The 23428-nt window shown below is 40.0% G+C and overlaps 1 long non-coding RNA gene across 1 annotated transcript; it reads left to right on the top strand.

Annotated features, from left to right (window-relative positions):
- Positions 1-573: 573 nt before the first annotated feature.
- LOC104088250 (uncharacterized) lies at positions 574-23075 on the top strand. The gene is made up of 4 exons (XR_684505.4): positions 574-816; positions 1307-1368; positions 11509-11667; positions 22649-23075. It is a non-coding gene; the product is annotated as an uncharacterized lncRNA (long non-coding RNA).
- The last annotated feature ends 353 nt before the right edge of the window (positions 23076-23428 follow it).

Here is a 23428-nt window from a genome sequence, read left to right as displayed (position 1 = left end):
AAACTACCCGGACATAAGCATGATTAGTAGCTACGTACGGACTTTCATCACCTTGTACGTACGTAGCCCCCATAATTAGAAGCACATATTAATTCAATTCACCTATGTGGTTAATTCCCTCTTACAAAGTTAGAAAAGAGATTTACCTCGTCTCAAAGCTTGCTTTTCGGTCCACAATTGTACTTTAAATCCTCAACTCGGTGCCAAACGACTCGAAACTTTAATAGCTAGGTTGAAATTCCCATTTTTGAAGCTCCAAAACCTCCCAAGTGTGCAATAAATGCACTCAAAATAGCCTAAGTCCCGTTTTAAAAGAACCACACTACCTCCAGCGATTTCGCACCTGCGGTCGCTAGGCCGTATTTGCAGCTTCACTTTTGCGGATCAAGGTCTGCTTCTACGGAGGTGCCTGTAATACCTCATATTTAATGTAATACCTCATATTTAAAATAAGGATATAATTGTCCTTTAGCTAGAATTTAATTGAAAAAAAAAAGAAGAAGAAGAAGAAAACTAGATAAATACATAAATAATGAATTAATGAAAACTAGTTGGGTCAAACCCCACCAAAAAGAAGGTGGCGTTTTTCAGCACACCAAAAGGGATTAGGGTCTTTGTCAGATGAGGATCAAAAATAACAATTAGAAGATTGAGGGAGTTCATCGAGTTGGAGAGAATCAAAAGCAGTGAAGTTATCCCTGTTTAGCAAAGGAGAAAAAAAAACGTGCAAAAGTTTGACACTGCAAAATTGTAAAGCAAAGAATGGTATCAACACTCAGCAACATCTACGAATTCGAATAACTTTCGATTCTTCGGGTAACATTTAAACTCCTTATTTGAGCCTTCTTGACAGATTTCATAAGTTTTCTTCTTTTGTTCACTAACTACATATTAGTCTAGTTATATACCACAAAGAGGGCCAAACACACAAGTTTTTAACTTGGTATAAAATTTAACAAGTAAATTATATAAAAGGTTGAAATTGATAGATTATGAATCAATTTGAGTGAAGAATTTGTGACAAAAAGCTACTTCCATAAGGACATAGTGTAGTTATTAGCTTAAACGAGCTCTAAAAATTTTAAAAGTAATCTGGAATCATATGCCTTCTACAGTAACTTTGCCTTAGGCTAAGAAATTTATATATGACTTAAAGTGCATGATTAAGGTATAGAAGTATTCTCGGGTAGAGAAGAAAATTCTGATTTGGCAAATTAAGAGTTAAACAAGAAAGCGTAAAGGTTGGTTATTGTGAATTGGTATGTTGATGGTTCATGGAATTGATATATAGATTGATACAATTTAGGTGATAGAAGAAGCCATACGGATTGCTCGAAGTGACAAGTTTGATATTTCGACACGAGTACTGTGAGTAGTAATCTTACCGCAATTTATGTTTTCATAACCTGCATGGTTTATACTATATTTTGAAAATAAAAGGTATTACCGAATGTTTGAAATTGCATTTGGGACAAGTCCTTTACTTGATATGGTACTGAATAGTTTACTTGAGATGTTTACAGTTATTTAAAAGGTTCTCACTGTTACTAGATATGTTTTACTGTCACTTGAGACATGATTACCGTTACCGAAATTTGGATTACATGATTTGATAAGAATTGATATGCCCTGCACTATTTTGAAAATGCTTCCACGTGAATATTTATTATTTACAAAGAAACGTATAAATGGGAAGAGACTTTGAAGGATCCCATAGCTAACGGCGGGTTCGTTAGACCTGGTGCACCTTGTATTTACCGATTACCGAGTACAGTTATAGTCCTCGCTAGTGGAAAGGTAGAACTAGCATACAATTATAATTTTCTCTCGAGCAGGGACCTATAATTATATTTGACTCCTTTTACGAAAGGGTCCACAAACTGATACAGATTATATGACCCTTTTCTGGAAACCTCCCAAATATAAAGATTTCTATGACACGGTATTTACCGAGTTTATTATTGAATTGTTAAATTGATTTTGTTACACAAAACACACGATGAGACTGATTATTATCGCCATTTTAAAAAGAGCAATTTATTTTGTGATTATTATACAAGCATATTTTCTGACTTGTCCCTAATTAAAACAGTTGTGGTTAAGTATTATTACTCACTGAGCTAACAACTCACTCCCCGCTATTATTTTTACAAAGACAGCAGTAGACGTAGGCGAGGATTCCGTTAGTTAGAGTACATGAGTTGACAGTTTCTGGTGAGCCCCGCATTTATTCGCGTAGGCAAAGATTATTGTTTATTTATTATAGTCTCTTTCTTAAAACTCTTAGTGTCGCTCCATAGTCATTTTTATGAGTGTCATAAATATTCTTTTATTGATATAGACTTGTGACTCGTATTAGACTTTCCTATCGTATACTTGGAGATGAAGTTAGTATTATTATGCTGAAAATACTTCGTGAATGAGGCTTATAACTTGTTTGGTCGATATAGGTTGGTTGTGTTGTTGATTCCTAAAGCAAGAGAAACTCTGTCCGATTTTCTGTAAATTACCGATGAGGCTTACTTGGGAGCACTTGTTCCTAAGCGCCGGTCATGATCCTAAATTGGGTCGTGACACTGAGGCTGGCTGGTTTTGCTTCTTCGGGCGGGAGATCACTTATGCGGCGAGCTTGCCGCACCTGCGACCCCTTTCGCTTCTGCGACCCACTCTTCACACATGCGCATCCGTAGGTGCGGTCACCTTGCCGCTTCTGCGAACACTGGGCAGCCTAGGCTCAGCCTCTTCTGCAGTCCATGGCTCGCTTCTGCGAGCTCGCACCTGCCACTAGCCCTCCGCAGATGTGATTACACCATAAACCTGGTGCTTCGGCTCTTCTTCCAAGTCCAAACTTGGTCCGTGCCTAGTCCGAATGACACCCGAGGCCCACAGGGCCCCGCCCAACATACCAACAAGTTTGAAATCATAAAATAAACTCGCTCGAACCCTCAGAACGCGTAAAACAATATCAAAACTAAGAATCATACCCTAAACCAATTCGAATCAACTTATGAACTGCAAGTTCTTCTAACTAACTCTGAATGCACCGAAACATACTTAGACTACTCGGAACGACACCAAATTTTGCGTGCAAGTCTTAAATCACCATACAGAACTATTCGCGATCTCGAAATTCCAATTGGACCTCGATAATGTTAAATCCTACTTCAAACCAAATTTAAAGAACTTTAAATCCTTCAAAGAGTCAACTTTCACTATTAGGCGCCGAAACGCTCCCAGTTCGTCCAAAACCCGATCCGAATATATGCCCAAGTCCAAAATCATCATACGAACCTGTTGGAACCGTCAAATCTTGATTTAGAAGTCGTTTACTCAAAATGTTGACCGAAGTCAAACTTAGCCTTTTAAAGCCAAACCATGGAACCAAGTGTTCCGATTTCAACCAGAACCCTTCCCAATCCCGAACTAACCATCACCGTGAGTCATAAAACTGTAAAAGTACATATGGGGAGTCTTATTTGGGGGAACGGGGTTCTAGAAAGAAAAATAATCGGTCGGGTCATTACACTTTAATTAACAAATAGGGTGCAAGCATTACAAGTAATTCATGATTTGGGTCTTAAACTACCCAGACATAAGCATAATTAGTAGCTATGAATGGACTCTCATCACATCATGCGTACGTAGCCTCCACAATTAAAACCAAATAGTAATTTAAATCACCTATGGGGTAAATTCCCTCTTACAAGGTTAGACAAGAGACTTACCTCGTCTCAAAAACCACTTTCCAGCTTCAAATTCACTCTAAAGCCTCAACTCGGTGCCGAACAATCCGAAACTAGTCAAACGTTATATATATTAATCAATACATGTTCGAAAGTTCATAATCTAACTATTAGAGTAATTACCCAACCCCAATTGGAAGATTCCTAAAATTCACTCCCCCCGGACCCATGTACCCGGATTCCAGAAATTTTCGAATATAATTGATACCCATAACCTTACGAACTCAAATATATAATTTTCATCCCATTCCATAATCATTTTCCATGGTTAAATTCTATTTTTATCAAAACTCGGGTTTTTCATCTAAACCCAAAATTCTCACAATTTTACATGTTAAAATCTACCCATAATCTATGTATTTAACTTACATTGGGTAGGAATTACTTACTGTCAATAGCTAGGTGGAAATCTCTCTCTAGGAAGCTCCAAAATCGCCCCAAGAAGTGAAATGAATGAACCAAAAATAGCCTAAGTCCACTTAAATGGACCTCACTGCCCCAATGACTTCCACTTCTGCGGAGCCATGGCCGCATCTGTGGCTCCGCTTCTGCAGAAATATCCTCACAGATGCAGACTATACCATGGTCCGCCCTTCCCGCTTCTTCGGACAACGTCTCGTATCTGCGAATCTGCTTCTGCGGCACGAGCATCACACTTGCGATGTCATGACCCAAAATCCACTATAAGTCGTGATGGAGCCTAACGCTGCCGTCAGGCAAGCCAACATTGATTTATCAATTTATTTACTCATTTTATTACTTTTGAAATCTCCATTTCGTAAATAGTATAAAATTGAATTTACAGGGTAAAATGATAACAACTACGTGAACTACAATAATGAACAACCAGTAGGAACCCCCCGAACCCAGTGTCACAAGTACATGGCCATTTTCTAGGGAGCACAATAATAATACAACATATGTCCTGAATGTAATAAGACAGAATAAAATAATTAGTAACATGGAGACTCGGTGGACTGCGATGCATAGCCTGGAATGCAGCTCACATGAAGCCTCCTCAATAGGTGTGCGTACGCGCCAAGGTGATCATCAAATGAACCTGTCAGATCCTACACATTTAGTGCAGAAGTGCAGCATGAGTACGTAAATCAACGCGTACCTAGTAAGTATCTTGCCTAACCCCGGAGAAGTAGTGATGAGGGGTCGACAACGACACTTACTAAAGGTCCAATAAAGCAATATAATAAAACATAAGCAGGTATGAAGCATACGGCAATGATGGGGTAAATATGCAAATTACATAATCTTCCAATTACTTCTTCTAAAGCATGAATTTCTGGATCTTGTATTCTACCTTAACAGCTTAGAAAATATCAAGTGTAAATCACAAATAAATAAGGAATACCATATAAAACTATGGGCATCAGTGGAAGTTTTATCTCGAGAATATTCGGACTAATAGCGTTATAATGCACGATTCCACCGAGGTCGTTCGGCCCGATCCAGAATAATGTGTGCACTGCCGAGGGTCGTGCGGCATGAACCATAGATGCATCTATATACTGCCGAGGCGTTCGGCCCGCTCCACAAGAAAGAAAAGAAGTTACTGAATTATGAGACACGTGTTTATAGTACAGTACATGCACATAACGCATATAATCTTTATGCTTCTCAAATAACTCGCCCACAACTCAAAGTGTAAAGGCTCGGCCTATTATACTTACATTTATTTCTAAATCAAATTCAGTTATAACTTTAATAAAATAAGCCAGTAGAACAAGTTCAAAAGTAAATATGAAGAGAGAAACTCCCAAGGAACCGCCTCGTAATATCAAAAGTAAACACACAGCTCAACTGATAAATACCATAGTTAACAGCAAGAATTTATAGTTAAGACTGATAAAGAACAAGGAAAAACAGGAAATCAACTAGGCATGCTTCACAGAGTTCAAATAAATAGTTACAAATATCTGGACGCATAGGTAATCAACCTACTGTCCTGCATCAACACCGCACCGAGACCGATCCGCGATGCATCACAATATACAGTATAAGACCCCGAACCTGTAGGCAATACCAATACTGGGGTTGTAGTCAAAGCTGTCTTAAGCTTCTAAAAGCTCTCCTCACACTCCTCTGTCCACCTGAACGGAGCACCTTTCTGGGTCAGCCTGGTCATAGGTGCTACAATAGATGAGAATCCCTCTACAAAACGACGGTAATACCCCCGCCAAACCAAGAAAACTCCGGATCTCCGTAGCTGATGACGGCCTAGGCCAACTCTGCACTGCTTCAATCTTAGGAATATGTAGAGCCTGGGTCAAATAATACCGACGCATCTCTATGACAGACTGGAACAATACCTGTAATGATAGAGTCGGAAGAAACTGCCTCTATACAAGACAGAAGAGCATAATATCTGGCCTGGCCTCCCCCTCTAGGGCGACCTCGACTTCCCCGACCTCTACCTCGAGCTGGCTGAGCAAGTGGGGCGGTAGCTGGTGCTGGAATCATAGCTTGAGGACCTGGTGGAGCACGTGGTGGCTGAAAAGTCTGTGGAGGTGCACTCCTCCTAAGTCTGGGGCAATCCCTCACCATGTGGCAAGTGTCGCCACACTAAAGAAAACAACTCGGAGGGCGAGGCTGCTGTGATTGACTCGGGCTAGATCTGGTGGACTGGCCGCTAAAAACACCTCGAGCAGGAGGCACACTAGATACTGGCAGTGCATAATAAGGCTCCTGGGGCCTAAAAAGGATCGAAATACTACTGGCGGCTGGAAGAGCAGAATGAACGGGGCGACTCACATAACCCCTACCATGGTGAGCTGCTGGGGCACGAGCACCAGAATAAAAACTAGTCTCTCGAGACCTCTTGGCCTCTCTCTCCTCTCTATCCCGGGCAAGTATGCCCTCCAATTTCCTGGCGATACTCACAACCTGCTGATAAGAAATATCCATCTCCAACTCCCTAGCCATACTAATCTGAATACTGTGGTGGAGTCCCTCAATAAACTGTTGAACCCTCTCTCGAACTGTGGTGACCAAGGCCGGTGCATGTCGGGCCAACTCACTGAAGCGGACTGCATACTCTGACACAGTCATAGCACCCTGGCGCAGCTGCTCAAACTCTGCGCGCCATGAGTCCTTGAGGCTCTGAGGGACATACTCTCTCAAAAACATGTTCGAGAACTAAGTCCATGTAAGTGAAGCTACCTCATCCGGACTACTCAACTCATAAGCACGCCACCACTGATAGGCAACTCGTCTAAGCTGAAAGGTGGTAAAAGAAACCTCACTCATCTCCGCTACACCCATAGTACGGAGAATACGATGACACTCCTCCAGAAAACTCTAGGCATACTATGACGCATCCATTGAAGATATGAGGGTGGTACTTCTTGTACCTCTCAAGTCTGAGCTGCTCCGCCTCAGAAACTGCTGACCTAGTCTCGTGCTGAACCGGAGCTACCGGCTGCATAGGGATGAACTCTGGGGCCTGGTCAACCTGGACCCTCTGGTCAGGAGTATGGGCTGCGGTAGTGTGTGCCCCTCCCCGGGCTTGAGATATGGCAGGAGCTAGTGGGATCAATCCAGCCTGAGCTAAGGTGCTGAACATGCTCATGAACTGGGCTAGAGTCTGCTGAAAGGCTGGTGCAGCAATAGGCACCTCCGGTGCCTGCCCTCCAGCTGGAGCTGTTGGGGGCTCCTCTATCGCAGCGCGCGCGGATGCTCTAGCTGCACCGCGTGGTCTTCCTTAGCCTCTACCCCGGCCCCGGCCCCGGCCCCAGCCCCGGCCTCTCGCGGCTCTAGCAGGGGGCGCGAGTACCTGTCCATCAGATCCTTCAGTACGAGTCCTCACCATCTTTGAGAAAGAATAAAATACAAAAGTTTAGAATTTTTTATATGAACAAATTTTGCACGACAAGGAATCAAAGAAGTATAATTTTTCCTAACAGTTCCATAGCCTCTCGAAGATAAGTACAAACATCTTCGTACCGATCTGCGAGACTCTAATAAACCGGCTTGTGACTCAAGACACTTATGAACCTAGAGCTCTGATACCAACTTGTCAGGACCCAAACTCTATCTGTATAACGTCGTGACGACTAAGTCTAACAAATTGCGGAAAATAACAAAACGAAAGCAAAACTTATCAACTAACTACAATAGATACTGAATAACCAATAACAATGTCATTCGGTATGTACAATAACCAAAACTCTAGACGTACACAGCTTATCCCAAAACCCGGAACATTATGAGTCACAAGCTACAGAAGGAAACTAGTATCCCTATACACTAGAGTCTAATAAAAGAAGTACGGAAGGTAAATGACATAGGAGAGAATAGACGGGGACTCCAAGGTCTGCGGACACGGCAAATGTACCTTGAAGTCTTCGTACAGAATAAAGCACTCTCAGCTAGTAGCGGGGCTGATAAGTAGTACCTGGATATGCACACAAATCATGTGCAGAAGAGTAGGATGAGTACACCAGAACGGTACCCAGTAAGTGCCAAGCCTAACCTCGGTAGAGTAGTGACGTGGTCAGGTCAGGCCCACTGGTATATAATAAAACAGGAGAATATAACAGTATAATAAGAGACTGAATTTAACAAAGGAAAACATAGTGATATAACAATACAACACACAGGGATAAACACCAAGGGATCTCTCGAGATACCGTCTCATAGTCCCAAAATAAATATGCAGGGAGAACTCCCGAGATACCGCCTCGTAGTCTCAAAAGTAAATATACAGGGAGAACTCCCGAGGAACCGCCTCGTAGTCTCAAAAGTAAATGTGCAGGGAGAACTCCTGAGGAACCGCCTCGTAGTATCAAAAGTAAATATGCAAGGAGAACTCCCGAAGAACCGCCTCGTAGTCTAAAAAGTAAATGTGCAGGGAGAACTCTCGAGGAACCGCCTTGTAGTCTCAAAAGTAAATGTGCACGGAGAACTCCCGAGGAACCGCCTCGTAGTCTCAAAAGTAAACACACAGCTCAACCGATAAATACCATAGTTAACGGCAAGAATTTTACAATTAATACTGATAAAGAACAAGGGAAAACAGGAAATCAACTAGGCATGCTTCACAGAGTTCAAATAAGCAGTTAAAGCACGTAGATATGCGATATTAGACTAAACAGGATAACTATGCATATTGGGATAACTCAACTAAGAATGAAAAACAGAGTAATACTCATTTAAACGGTATAACTCAAATTAAAGGAAACAAGTCACTACTTAGTAAAATAAATCGGATTTTTCAACAAATAGACCGTGTACGTACTCATCACCTCACGTACACGGCACTCATATATCAATATCAGTATCAAATCCTAAGGGGATTTCCCCCACACAAGGTTAGGCAAGCCACTTACCTCGAACCAAGCTCAATCAATCGGTAACAACGCCTTTTCCACGAATATCCGACTATTGCATACCATAAATACGACTATAAGAAATTAATCTAATTAATGAAATTAAAGCTAAAGCAAGAAAATAGAAAATCGCCGAAAAAAGCTGACTCGGGCCCACGTCTCGGAATCGGGTAAAAGTCACAAAATATGAACACCCATTCACTCACGAATTCACTCGTACCAAAATTATCCAAAACCGTTGTCAAAATCCCAATCAAAACCCAAAATCTTGGTTGAAGAACTTCTTTCCATTTTTCCCAAATTTTTACCCCAAATCCGAAATTAAATGATGAAATTAATGATAGATTAGTGGGATATAACCAAACAGAAGTGAAGAATCACTACCCAATCGATGTCTCTGAAAATCCCTCAAAAGCTCGTCCAAATACGAGTTCCCTATCTCAAGTTTGTTAAAAATGGCTTAACCCTCGATTTTGGAATGTTATATTCTGCCCAAGTGCTCACACTACGCGATCGCAGAATTTTCCACGCGATCGCGTAGAAAAAAATTCCAACACCTTTAAAACATGCTATACGAATGCGTAACCTCACCTGCGATCGCGTACCAGTGGCTGCATAGACCTACGCGATCGCGTAACACTCCGCGTGACCGCATAGAATAAATCATCCCACTGCCCAGGTCCTATCTTCCTCATTGCGAACGCAGAACGGGCTATGCTTTCGCGTATCAATGGCCACGCAAACTTCGTTATCACGGACGAGCTATTGCGATCGCATAGAACAAAAAGGTGACTGCCTAATTCAAGGCTTCGCGATCGCGTCTCCTCCTACGCGACTGCATAAGAGGAAACCAGTGACTGAAAACACCAGAAATTTCTGAAATCTTTCAAGTCCAAAACTAGTCAGTTAACCACCCGGAATCCACCCGAGGCCCCCGAGACCTCAACCAAACATACCAATAAATCCTAAAACATCATATGAACTTAGTTGAGCCCTCAAATAATGCTAAAAACATGAATCGCCTTCCAATTCAAACTTAATGAACTTGAAACTTCAAATTTCTACAATCGATGCCGAAACCTATCAAACCATGTCCGATCGACCTCAAATTTTGCAAACAAGTCATATTCAACATTATGGACCTACTCCAACTTCCGGAATTGGATTCCGACTCCGATATCAAAAAGTCCACTACCGATCAAAATCTCCAAAAATTCGACTTTCGCCATTTCAAGCCTAAATGAGCTACAGACCTCCAAAACACAATTCGCACATGCCCCTAAGTCCGAAATCACCAACGGAGCTAACGGAACCGACAAAACTCTATTCCAGAGTCGCCTTCACACAGTTCCAACTACGGTCAAGATCCTAAAGCTTAAGCTTCTATTTAGGGATTAAGTGTCCCAAATCACTACGAAACCAAAAACAAGACCTCCCGGCAAGTCACATATACAGAAAAGATATGTGAGAATTTGTAAATAGGGGATTAGGACTATTACTCTCAAAACGATCGGTCGGGTCATTACAGAGTGAATGTGCTTTTGTGTTTTGTGACTTTTGTTGGATTTTGAGATGTGGGCCCGACCGGGTGTGAGCCGATTTCGGATTTTTGATTAATTACTTTGTAATTTCTTGTATAATTGATTCCTTTAGCCAGTATTGATTGTAGTGTACTTCTTGGGGCTAGATTTAGGGACGTTTGGAGCCGATCTCAGTCTCTGTTATTATATATTGATACATCATATCATTATTTTCGGGCTAGTATTATGACACTGTGAGTTCGTGAGAGATAGACTAGAGAGATTGATGATTGAGTGAGGCCGAGGGCCTGATTATGAGTGACATTTATGGGATCGGGCTGCACGCCGCAGCGGTTATATTGATTTATGATAGCGCTTGGGCTAGAGGATCCCCTCTAGAGTCTGCACACACACCCAGTGAGTGTTGTTGATTATATTGAGGGTTGGATCTTCCCTGGACATGGATCTTGTCCGAAGCATTATATACCTGGAGATGAATCTTCTCCATGGGCTGGATTGGCCCTACTCAGTACTGGGTGACTGATGGTCAGTGATGTATATATTCCGGGATGGATCTTCCCTGGGCCGTATGGGCCATATTCAGTACTGAGTGATTGAGCATTTGAGAGTGTGAGCACATGAGGCTGTCAGCATAGTGTGTCACATACAACATATGCATTGGCATGTAGAAGTAGAGGAGTTATATTCTTCATATCATTCAGATTTGATCCATTTTACTGTTTTGAGATATTTATCGAACTTGAAAGCATGTCTACTTTTCTGCACTGTTATTTCTATGTTGAAATGTGTCGGTTGAGTTCGTCGCTACTTTCAGTCCAAAGTTTGGATTTGTTACTTATTGAGTTGGTTATACTCACGCTACACCCTGCACCTTGTGTGCAGATCCAGGTGCTTCCAGTTACGGCGGCTTCTGAGTGAAGAGTCGAGATCTCAGAGATTATCGAGGTAGCTGCATGGCATTCACAGGCCTTGACTCTTCTTCATTATCTGTCACGACCCAAAATCCAACTAGCCGTGATGGCACCTAACCTCACCCTCTAGGTAAGCCCAATAACAATAATCTAATTCAATTAATATTTAACTGACTCTAATTCACTCCCCAAGGACTGGTAGTGCAAATCATGAGCTTCTAAAATTTGAAATTACAAAGCTGGTATGAAATAAATACATCATCTATTCGAAATGTACATAAATAGATTTTTATAAATCCAAGGCTACCATGAACAAGAGGCAGCTACAACCAGAACGCAGGTACGTCTTCAAATCCAGATCCCGTCGATCACAGCAACATCAAAATCTAATATCTGCACGCAAGGTGCAAAAGTGTAGTATGAGTACAACCGACCCCATGTACTCAATAAGTAACAAACCTAACCTTAGGTTGAAAGTAGTGACGATCTTGTACCAAGGTCGGGTCCAAAACCAATAGTCAACAACAATCCACAACAACGTAAAGCAAATAATACAAGAAGTAATTCAGAGATAAAATGCTCAGCTTAATCATGATTTCTGAAAATAGTTCTGCCTTTCAAGTACATCAATGAAAACCCAAATCATTTATCGGAGTTGCCAAAAATATGAATAAGTTTGAAAGCAATAATTTTTCCCAAAATTCTTTCAATAATAAATAAGATGTTTCATTTTCTTTCCAGATAAGCAGTGTAAAACAAATGCATCACTATGCCCATCAGCCAACATGTGTTATAAATCATGAATGATGTGATACCGTACAACATGAGGAAAATACATCTCTATGCCTGTATGTCATGTGTGCATGTTAATGCAATGTATCTCAGAGATGAACTCATGTACTCACACTCTCAGAGTACTCAATCTTACTTGCTCGCACATTTCACTCATCATGCCCAATCACTCGGTACTGTATATGGCCAATCCGGCCCAGGGAAGATCCATCTCGAAATATACACATCAAGTGATCATCAATCACTCAGTACCAAGTAGGGCCAATCCAGGCCGTGGAGGAGATCCATCTCCAGGTATATAATGCTTCGGACAAGATCCATGTCCTGGGAAGATCCATCCCTCAATAATAATAACCACGCTCACTGGGGGTGTACAGACTCTGGAGGGGTTACTTCAGCCCAAGCGCTATTAACCGCACGGACAACTCACGTGCTATATAAAGCCTATAAGGCCTGCTGCAGGAGGGCTGCCCCGATCCAAATAATAATATATATAATAATAATATATATATATATATATATATATATATATATATATATATATATATATAAAACCAACATGGCCTACTGTGGCGTGCAGCCCGATCCCAAAAATATCCTCACAGTCAGGCCCTCGGCCTCCCTCAGTCATCAATCTCTCCAGTCTCTCTCTCATGGGCTTACAATGTCATGAAAATAGCCCAAAAATGATAATATGATGTATTAATAAATAATAACAAAGACTGAGATATGATATGCAATGAAATAAAAATGACTGAGTATGAATTTTTAATTTAAAACAATTAAGTCACAGCAATAAGACCTTAGTGGGTCCCAATAATACTGGCACATAGCCTCAACATAATTTTTAATATGATTCTCAGCTCAATTTCTTTAACACATAATACTGTATGGAAAATGCCAAGATTATTTGACTACAGAATTCCACGGAAATAATTACCTCATAATTTCTATGTTGCACGCCCACACGCCCGTCACCTAGCATGTGCGTCACCTCCAAACAACTCACATAATACGTATATTCAGGGTTCATACCTCAGCTCCAAGATTAGAAGAGTTACTTACCTCGAACACGACGAATCCAATGCCGAGCAAGCTAAACAATGCTCCAGAAATCCCATTCTGCGCGTATCAACTCCTAAACGGCTCGAATCTAGCCACAATAAATTTGATTTAGTCCACACAATTTATAGGAATTAATTCCATATCAAAATTCTAATATTTTTCCATAAAATCCGAAATTACACTCCGAAAATCGCTCATGGGGCCCAAGTCTCAGAACCCAACAAAAGTTACAAAATATGAACTCCCATTCAACCACGAGTCCAACCATACATATTTTACTCAAATCCGACATCAACTCAACCCTCAAATCTTCAAATTAAACCAAGAGGGTTTTCACAATTTTCCAAATTAATTCACCAATTAAATGTTAAAAACAACCATGGATTAGAGTAATTTGACCAATATTGAGTCAAGACCATTTACCCCATTGTTTTCCTTGAAAATCTCCCAAACATCGCCTCTTCCCGAGCTCCAAATCATTAAAAATGGAAAATGGGACGAAGTCCCCTTTTCAGAACTTAAAATCTCTGCCCAGTCATTTCTTCTATGCGATCGCAGACAAAGTCCCGCGATCGCGAAGCACAACATTTCCACTACCTAAAATAACCCTATGCGATCGCGAAGACCAAAATACACTGCCCCCAAAACTTCTCTACGTGACCGCACCATAACACAAGCGAACGCGAAGCACAAGCTTCCCAGGCCTACGCGATCGCGGACAGACCACGTGTTCGCATAGAACAATGCTCGCGATTCCCAGTTGCCTCACCAATACATCGCAAACGCGGCTTAATCCACGCGTTTGCGATGCATTCCTTCTTCCGAGCTACGCAATCGCGGTTCTCCCCACGCGATCGCAGATAAACAAAACTCACCATCCCCAATTAACCCTACGCGATCGCGGATCTTTCCATGCGATCGTGTAGAAGGAAATAAGACAGTGTACCAGAAAAACTTCAGCCAACTTCCATGTCCAAAATTCGATCCGTTAACCATCCGAAACTCACCTGAGGCCACCGGGACCTCAGCCAAATATACCAACAAGTCCTAAAACATGATATGAACTTAGTCGAACCCTCAAATCACCTCAAGCAATGCTAAAACCACAAATCATACACCAATTCAAGCCTAATGAACTTTGAAATTTCAAATTTCTACAAATGACGCCGGATCATACCAAATCATGTCCGATTGACCTCAAATTTTGCACACAAGTCATAAATGACATAACAGACCTATCCATATTTCCAGAATCGGATTCCCACACCGATATCAAAAACTCAACCCCCCGGTCAAACTTCCCAAAAATTCAACTTTCGCCATTTCAAGTCTAATTCCACTACGGGCCTCCAAATAATTTTCCGGACATGTTCCTAAGTACAAAATTACCATACGGAGCTATTGGAATCATCAAAATTCAAATCCGAGGTCGTTTATACATAAGTCACATCCGATCAACTTTTCTAACTTAAGTTTTCAATTTTGAGACTAAGCGTCTCATTTCACTCCGAATTCCTTCCGGACCCGAACCAACTGACCCGGTAAGTGATAAAACAATTGTAAAGCATAAATTGAGCAGTAAATGGGGAAACAGGGCTGTAATACTCAAAACGACCGGTCGGGTCATTACATTCTCCCCCACTTAAACATATGTACGTCCTCGAACATCCCAAGAGTTGTTCTTAACCTTCAAATCTCTATTCCACCTTACCATGCACATACCCGGGGGGTGATCTCAAGTCACCCTATTCTGTATAGGCCTGACCACACAACATAACTGAAAATCATTAATTAACCTTAGCCCAAAAACCTTGGAGCTAAATTTCTAACATCTAGAATTCTTTTTAAGACCCGAATCTCACATTTACACAATGTATAAGACTAAACAAGCTGCATCGAGCTATAACCATAACCACGGATACAATCAGATAACATAGTACACCACTTGCATGCTCGTAGAACCATTCTCGATCATAGTAACTACTCCAAAACCAACCCGGTACTGATATTAAACCCCATATCAAACAAAACCTCGTTCCAAAACCTTCATACACTACTGATAATGAAAGAAACATGCGGAAATCTCATGACCCCTTATCAGATGAACAATTCATGGAGCTCTCTCGCCCCAACTATAACCATAATCACTTCCTAAGTCGACTTTTAATATTATACTCCCGAATATACCGTAATCAAACCTGATAGTACCCATTCTAGGTCCAACGACCTTATATTATTAAACATAACTATCCCACATACACGCCACATCAATATAACTCCAGTCACCACTGCGCAATCTATGTACCCAAATATGGGAGATGTCTCAAGTGAGAGAACTATATTGCAAGTTCAACAAGCACCACCACCACAACAATTTTACAACCAACTCCTCAAATTTCGTGAAGAGGATAACCTTAGGTGCATGTGCACAATTGTAGAGGAAGGAAATTAATGAATCAGATAAATTTTCATAGAAATAAAATTCCCACACACGGCACGGACAACTCACGTACCAATAATATGAATCACCTAGCATGGTCACATGCCTCCAATCCCATCATATCATACAGGAGAAATTAAACAAGTACACTTGTATATGATAATGAAATAAGATTCTCATGCTCCTGGACTGGTATAAATAACACGTCATAGTGTAAGCATGTGCAAAGTCTGCTATCACACTTCAAATCGACAATTTAACGCAGAAATAGTAACTAACCCATTTATTCAGGGAATTAGCCTCTTTGTAACCTCAAGTGTAGCCCAGATAGTTCTCAACAAAGGTAAGAACACGAGAAACATTATAACTTTACGCTTAACAGTCAACTCTAGGCATATCATAGCCTAAGCATTCTTTCGAGTATAAATACCTTCCCTAATGCCCGCATATTTGCTCAAACCTCACATATATGCACACTTATAGTGTGTAGCTATCACAAATAATTAACGCAACTAGTGCCTCCACTGAGTTAAAATAAAATACTCACCTCAAATAGGCCGCAACCCGAAACAATATACTTCTGAGAACTCCCAGTCTCCAAACTCATCGAATACATGAATCACCGTAACTGATCCCAACTCCACCACTAGAATGACTAACATTTCCTTTATGCCATCATGTGACAAGCACAAGAACCTCATTATCAACTCTGAGTCACTAGAAAATTACATACCTGGTTAGTTAGAAACCTTCCTCTTGCTTCCTTCCAGGAGGAAATCACAATACACAACATGTTTCCCACACCAATAGAAAATATCCGGTTCAAACCATGGTAGAATCCATCAAGAACACTTTGAAATCCATCTGCACATAACCAAGCTATTAGAACTAAATTTCTCTAACTCGACCAAACCACGTAGGTCACCAAAACCCAAGAATATTACCACCAGAACTAAATTTCTCTAACTCGACCAAACCACGCAGGTCACCAAAACCCAAGAATATTGCCACCAAAACATCTGTAGAGTCTCGCCACATCCTAATTATCCCTATAAATACCACAACCGAAACACCCACTCTGAAAATACCTTATTTGAGTCTAAGGCCGTTTCATTCACCTTCCTGATAAAGAAATATAAAATCCATAATGATATACAAAAATGCCATAAGTCTCGACACCATCCAACTTAAATCTTAGATTTTAGCCATAACTAATTCCGCCAGAAATTCTCAATTGTTTCATATTAATCTTGAATCCATTAGAACTTTCTCGAGAGTCACCCCCTTTGTTCAAATACAAATTACACCGTCCAAATGGGCCAAAAGACACTTGCCTCATTAGCACAACAACACTCAAAGAAGTAACTCTACTTTAATACCACCTATCAAATTCATGCTCTGTGCACACTACATCATTCACAAATAACAATTCACTCATCCCACGATTTTTATATACTCATAAAGCGCAATATAACCCGTATCTAGAAATTTCCTTACTCGAGTCATGCTCAAACTCTACCTCTGCGAGTCATCACTGATTCCCAAGTATACTTCAGACTAACACAAAAAATATTTTGACACATAACCATGAATTAAATTGTCAATAGCAGGCTCCCCCATTTGGCTCAAAGTCACTAATTAAAAAACTCGATAATTCGCAGTACCCATATTCTATTATTGCCATAACACTGTGGTCAGTTCAACGAATATTCTTCTCAAGCTCATACCATGCCAACCATAAAAATACCTCAATCGTCCGCTAAGCTCGCATCCATTCCCTTAACACTCAAGTCAACTTTCTTAACCAGATTCAAATTCAAGTCTCAACACATACGCCCCGATGGCAGAAAAGAAACTCTCTATTCACATCATAAGGAATACACCTACGTAGATTACTCTGCAAGAGATAACCAACCTTCTTAGTCTCAAATTGGCATCTTGTTATACCCTTTCGCAGCCACAATTACTATGAAATCACTTAATCTTTCTGAGTCCAAACTCATTAACCAGACACGAGAATTTAATTTGCCCCAAAATTTAGCAACGTGAAAGATCTTTCAAAACATTCACATTCGAGACTATACGTCACATCAAAATGAAAATCACGCACCCAATGGCCTTCCTTTACACTTCAAGGAAATACTTCTCGCCACATTCACATCGTCTTAACACATCCCGCAGTTACATCATACTCATCACAAAGCCATTTCACCGTTCATCGAGCCACAAATTCCACTCATAGGGACACTACCGGACATATGAGTCCAAATGTACAAGTTACAACTGAAGCTACCGAGCTTAAGCTGCGATTCAACCATGGCCTCAAGTCCTCCAGACTGGCCCATCACCAAAACACAGAATACACATCTCGCACATCATCCCTAAAATCACAAGTCGGTGATACACAGATGATACCGAGCGCTTACATGTGCACACGAATGCGTAGAAGGAATTCAAAGAGTTATATTTCAATCTTAATCAATTCCGCATGATAAGGAAAGAAAGATGGGAAATTATCCTAAATGCCCTGTAGCCTCTCGAAGATAGGTATAGACGTCATCATACCGATCCGCAAAACTCTACTAGACACTTGCTCATGACTTGTAGAACCTATGAACCTAGAGCTCTGATACCACCTTGTCACGACCCAAAATCCAACTAGCCGTGATGGCACCTAACCTTACCCGCTAGGTAAGCCCAATAACAATAATCCGATTCAATTAATATTTAACTATCTCTTATTCACTCCCCAAGGACTGGTGTACAAATCATAAGCTTCTAAAATTTGAAATTACAAAGCTGGTATGAAATAAATACATCATCTGTTCGAAATGTACATAAACAGATTTTTATAAATCTAAGGCTACCATGAATAAGAGGCAACTACAACCAGAACGCAGGTACGTCTTCAAATCCAGCTTCCGTTGATAACAGCAACATCAGCATCCAATATATGCACGCAAGGTGCAAAAGTGTAGTATGAGTACAACCGACCCCATGTACTCAATAAGTAACAAACCTAACCCTAGGTTGAAAGTAGTGACGAGCTTGTACAAAGGTCGGGTCAAAAACCAATAGTCAACAACAATCCATAACAACGTAAAGTAAATAATACAAGAAGTAACTCAGAGATAAAATGCTCAGCTTAATCATGATTTCTGAAAATAGTTCTGCCTTTCAAGTACATCAATGAAAATCCAAATCGTTTACCGGAGTTGCCAAAAATATGAATAAGTTTGAAAACAATAATTTTTCCCAAAACCCTTTCAATAATAAATAAGATGTTTCATTTTCTTTCCAGATAAGCAGTGTAAAACAAATGCATCCCTATGCCCACCAGCCAACATGTATGAGAAATCATGAATAATGTGATACCGTCCAACATGAGAAAAATGCATCTCTATGTTTGTATGTTATGTGTGCATGTCAATGCAATGTATCTCAGAGATGAACTCATGTACTCACACTCTCAGAGTACTCAATCTCATTTTCTCACACATTCCACTCATCATGCCCAATCACTCGGTACTGTATATGGCTAATCCGGCCCAGGGAAGATCCATCTCAGAATATACACATCAATTGATCATCAGTCACTCAGTACCGAGTAGGGCCAATCCAGCCCGCGGAGAAGATCCATCTCCAAGTATATAATTCTTCGGACAAGATCCATCCCGCAATAATAACAACCACGCTCACTGGGGGTGTACAGACTCTGGAGGGGCTCCTTCAGCCCAAGCGCTATAAACCGCACAGACAAATCACGTGCTATATAAAGCCTATAAGGCCTGCTGCATGCGGGCAGCCCTGATCCACATAATAATAATAATAATAATAATATATATAAAGCCAACATGGCCTGCTACAGCGTGCAACCCAATCCCAAAAATATCCTCACAGTCAGGCCCTCGGCCTCTCTCAGTCATCAATATCTCTAGTCTCTCTCTTATGGGCTCACAATGTCTTGAAAATAGCCCGAAAATGATAATATGATGTATCAATAAATAAGAACAGAAACTGAGATATGAGATGTAATGAAATGAATATGACCGAGTATGAATTTTCAATTTAAAATAAATAATTCACAGCAATATGACCTTAGTGGATCCCAATAATACTGGCACATAGCCTCAACATGATTTTCAATATGATTCTCAGCTCAATTTCTTTAACACATAAAACTGCATGGAAAATGCCAAGATTATTTAACTACAGAATTCCACAGAAACGATTACGTCACAATTTCTATTGTGCACGCCCACACGCCCATCACCTAGCATGTGCGTCACCTCCAAACAATTCACATAATACGTATATTCAGGGTTCATACCCTCAGCTCCAAGATTAGAAGAGTTACTTACCCCGAACAAGACGAATCCAATGCCGGGCAAGCTAAAAAATGCTCCATAAATCCCATTCTGCGCGTATCAACTCCTTAATGGCTCGAATCTAGCCACAATAAATTTGATTCAGTCCACACAATTTATACGAATTAATTCCATATCAAAATACTAATATTTTCCCACAAAATCCTAAATTACACTCCAAAAATTGTCCGTGGGGCCCACATCTCGGAACCCGACAAAAGTTACAAAATATGAATGCCCATTCAGCTAAGAGTCCAACCATATAAATTTTACTCAAATCCGACATCAACTCGACCCTCAAATCTTCAAATTAAATCAAGAGGATTTTCACAATTTTCCAAATTAATTCACCAATTAAATGTTAAAAATAACCATGGAGTCGGGTAATTTGACCAATATTGAGTTACCCCATTGTTTTTCTTGAAATTCTCCCAAACATCGCCTATTCCCGAGCTCCAGATCGGTAAAAATAGAAAATGGGACGAAGTCCCATTTTCAGAACTTAAATTCTCTGCCCAGTCATTTCTTCTATGCGATCGCGGACAAAGTCCCACGATCGCGAAGCACAACATTTCCACTGCCCAAAATAACCCTATGCGATCGCGTACAAAGTTATGCGATAGTGAAGACCAAAATACACTCCACACGCGAACGCGAAGCACGAGCTTCCCAGGCCTACGCGATCGCGCACAGACCACGCGCTCGCATAGAACAATGCTCGCGAACCCCAGCTGCCTCACCTCCTCTTCGCGAATGCAGCTTGATCCACGCGTTCGCGATGCATTCCTTCTTTCGAGCTACGCAATCGCGATTCTCCCCACGCTATCGCATAGAACAAAAACTCAGCAGCCCCAATTAACCCTACGTGATCGCGGATATTTCTACCCGATCGCGTAGAAGGAAACTAGACAGTGTACCAGAAAAACTTCAGCGAAAAATTCCAAGTCAAAAATTCGATCCGTTAACCATTCGAAACTCACCAAAGGACCCCGGGACCTCAGCCAAATATACTAACAAGTCCTAAAACATGATGCGAACTTAGTCGAACCCTCAAATCACCTCAAACAACACTAAAACCACAAATCATACCACAATTCAAGCCTAATGAACTTTGAAATTTTAAACTTCTACAAACGACGCCGGAACCTATCAAATCACGTCCGATTGACCTCAAATTTTGCACACAAGTCATAAATGACATAACAGACCTATCCAAATTTCTAGAATCGGATTCCGACACCGATATCAAAAAGTCAACCCCCCGGTCAAACTTCCAAAAAATTCAACTTTCGCCATTTCAAGCCTAATTCCACTACGGACCTCCAAATAATTTTCGGACACGCTCCTAAGTCCAAAATCACCATACGGAGCTATTGGAATCATCAAAATTCAAATCCGAGGTCATTTACACGTAAGTCACATCCGGTCAACTTTTCTAACTTAAGTTTTCAATTATGAGACTAAGTGTCTCATTTCACTCCGAATTCCTTCCGGACCCGAACCAACTGACCCGGTAAGTCATAAAATAACTGTAAAGCATAAATTGAGTAGTAAATAGGGAAACGGATATGTAATACACAAAACGACCGGTCGGGTCGTTACATTATCTTTATTTATATTTCAGTTCTTATTCATTAGACATTGTAGTTGGCTATATCCTGGTATAGATGCTCATGTCCTCGGTGACACCCCAGTTTTGGGAGAGATTTGTATTGCGTTGTGGATTTTTTTCGATTTTTAAAGGGTTTTTCTTAAATATTAACTGCTTCCGTTTAATTTTCAAAGTTTTTATTTGGTTGAACTGGTTGAGTAGTTGGCTTGCCTAGTTCCACGATAGGCGCCATCATGATGGTTGGTTTTGGGTCGTGACACATTTATACAAATTGACTCTTCAAACAAACATTTTTCAAAAAGAAAAAAAATAACTTATTTTGAATATTGACTGATTTTTGTAATGTTTCTTTTTCCAGCATGTAGGTTTACTTCATTATATATGTAAGTAAACTTTTATCAACTTTTAAACTTTTTTTTATTATCTGCATAAACATAGACGTGTACCCTATATATTACATTTATTTTAAAAGAAATTCGCTTTATTCAAATATAGCTATAGTGTTTTAAAGAACTATAATTATAGGATTTTAAATGTAAAAGAGTTTTATAGTTATATGGAGTATTTTTTTCTTTTTTGCCAGAGGCGAAGTGGTATTTAAATAATTTGAATTAAGATAATAAAAGTTCCTAATATGATTGCATATGATCATTAACCGAATTAAGTATAATAACATGATAACAAAGATAAATTTCTTTTTTATTTTAATTCAAATTTAAAAATTTTATCTATAAATTCAAAATTATTTTTTATTATTTATGGATTAAGTTTCATGTGCTCGATTGTGGTATAATAGTTACATATGGATGTATAAATATGCATATATGTGGATCAGGTTGCGCGCTGAAACGGAGAAGACATCATATGTGTGGGATCGTGTTGCACATCACAACGGTATATATATATATATATATATATATATATATACACACACACACACACAAACACCTTTGTGGTCTGTCTATGACGCATTCTGGTAAAACTCTGAATGACATGTTTGAAGGTGGGAAAATATTAAATTATGCTTCCCAAAACTTATTCTATCCATATTAGTCTGTTCTACTAAGGATTGTGGCTTGAATTGAAGATTATCTAATACTGTCTGAAAATATTTATTTGAAAGTGAGGCTTGAATGCCTTTTCCCTTGTCTTCAATCTTGGAAATTGTTGGTCTCATGATGTAAATGTAAAACATGTCTATTAATTGATAGTAATTTTTTTCCTACTTAACTGATATGCAAAATTATTATCTTTTCCTTTAATATGCTCAATTATTAAGCTATAGATTGATATATTATCAATAAAATTTAATGTAACTCCCCGATCGGCCGTTTTGAGCCCTAGCGCATCATTCAACGATTCGAGGCCTTGAGTAGCTTCATTTCAGGTGTTATGACTTGTACGTGTGGTCGGAATTAATCGGGAAGTTCAGAGTTAATTTGGAAAGAAATTTTTTAAATTTGGAAGTTTTAAGTTGGAACTATTTTGAATAGAATTTTGATGATTCCAACATCTCCGTATGGTAATTTTGGACTTAGGAACGTGTTCGAAATTTTATTAAAACAATCAAGAACAAAAGTTCAAATCCAAACACTTTTCAAGCGTGTGTTCCAAG

This window comes from Nicotiana tomentosiformis, chromosome 4, assembly GCF_000390325.3.
Source record: "Nicotiana tomentosiformis chromosome 4, ASM39032v3, whole genome shotgun sequence".
NCBI lineage: Eukaryota > Viridiplantae > Streptophyta > Magnoliopsida > Solanales > Solanaceae > Nicotiana > Nicotiana tomentosiformis.
Note: the sequence above shows the minus strand (reverse complement) of the source record. Positions and strands in the feature narration are given on the sequence as shown.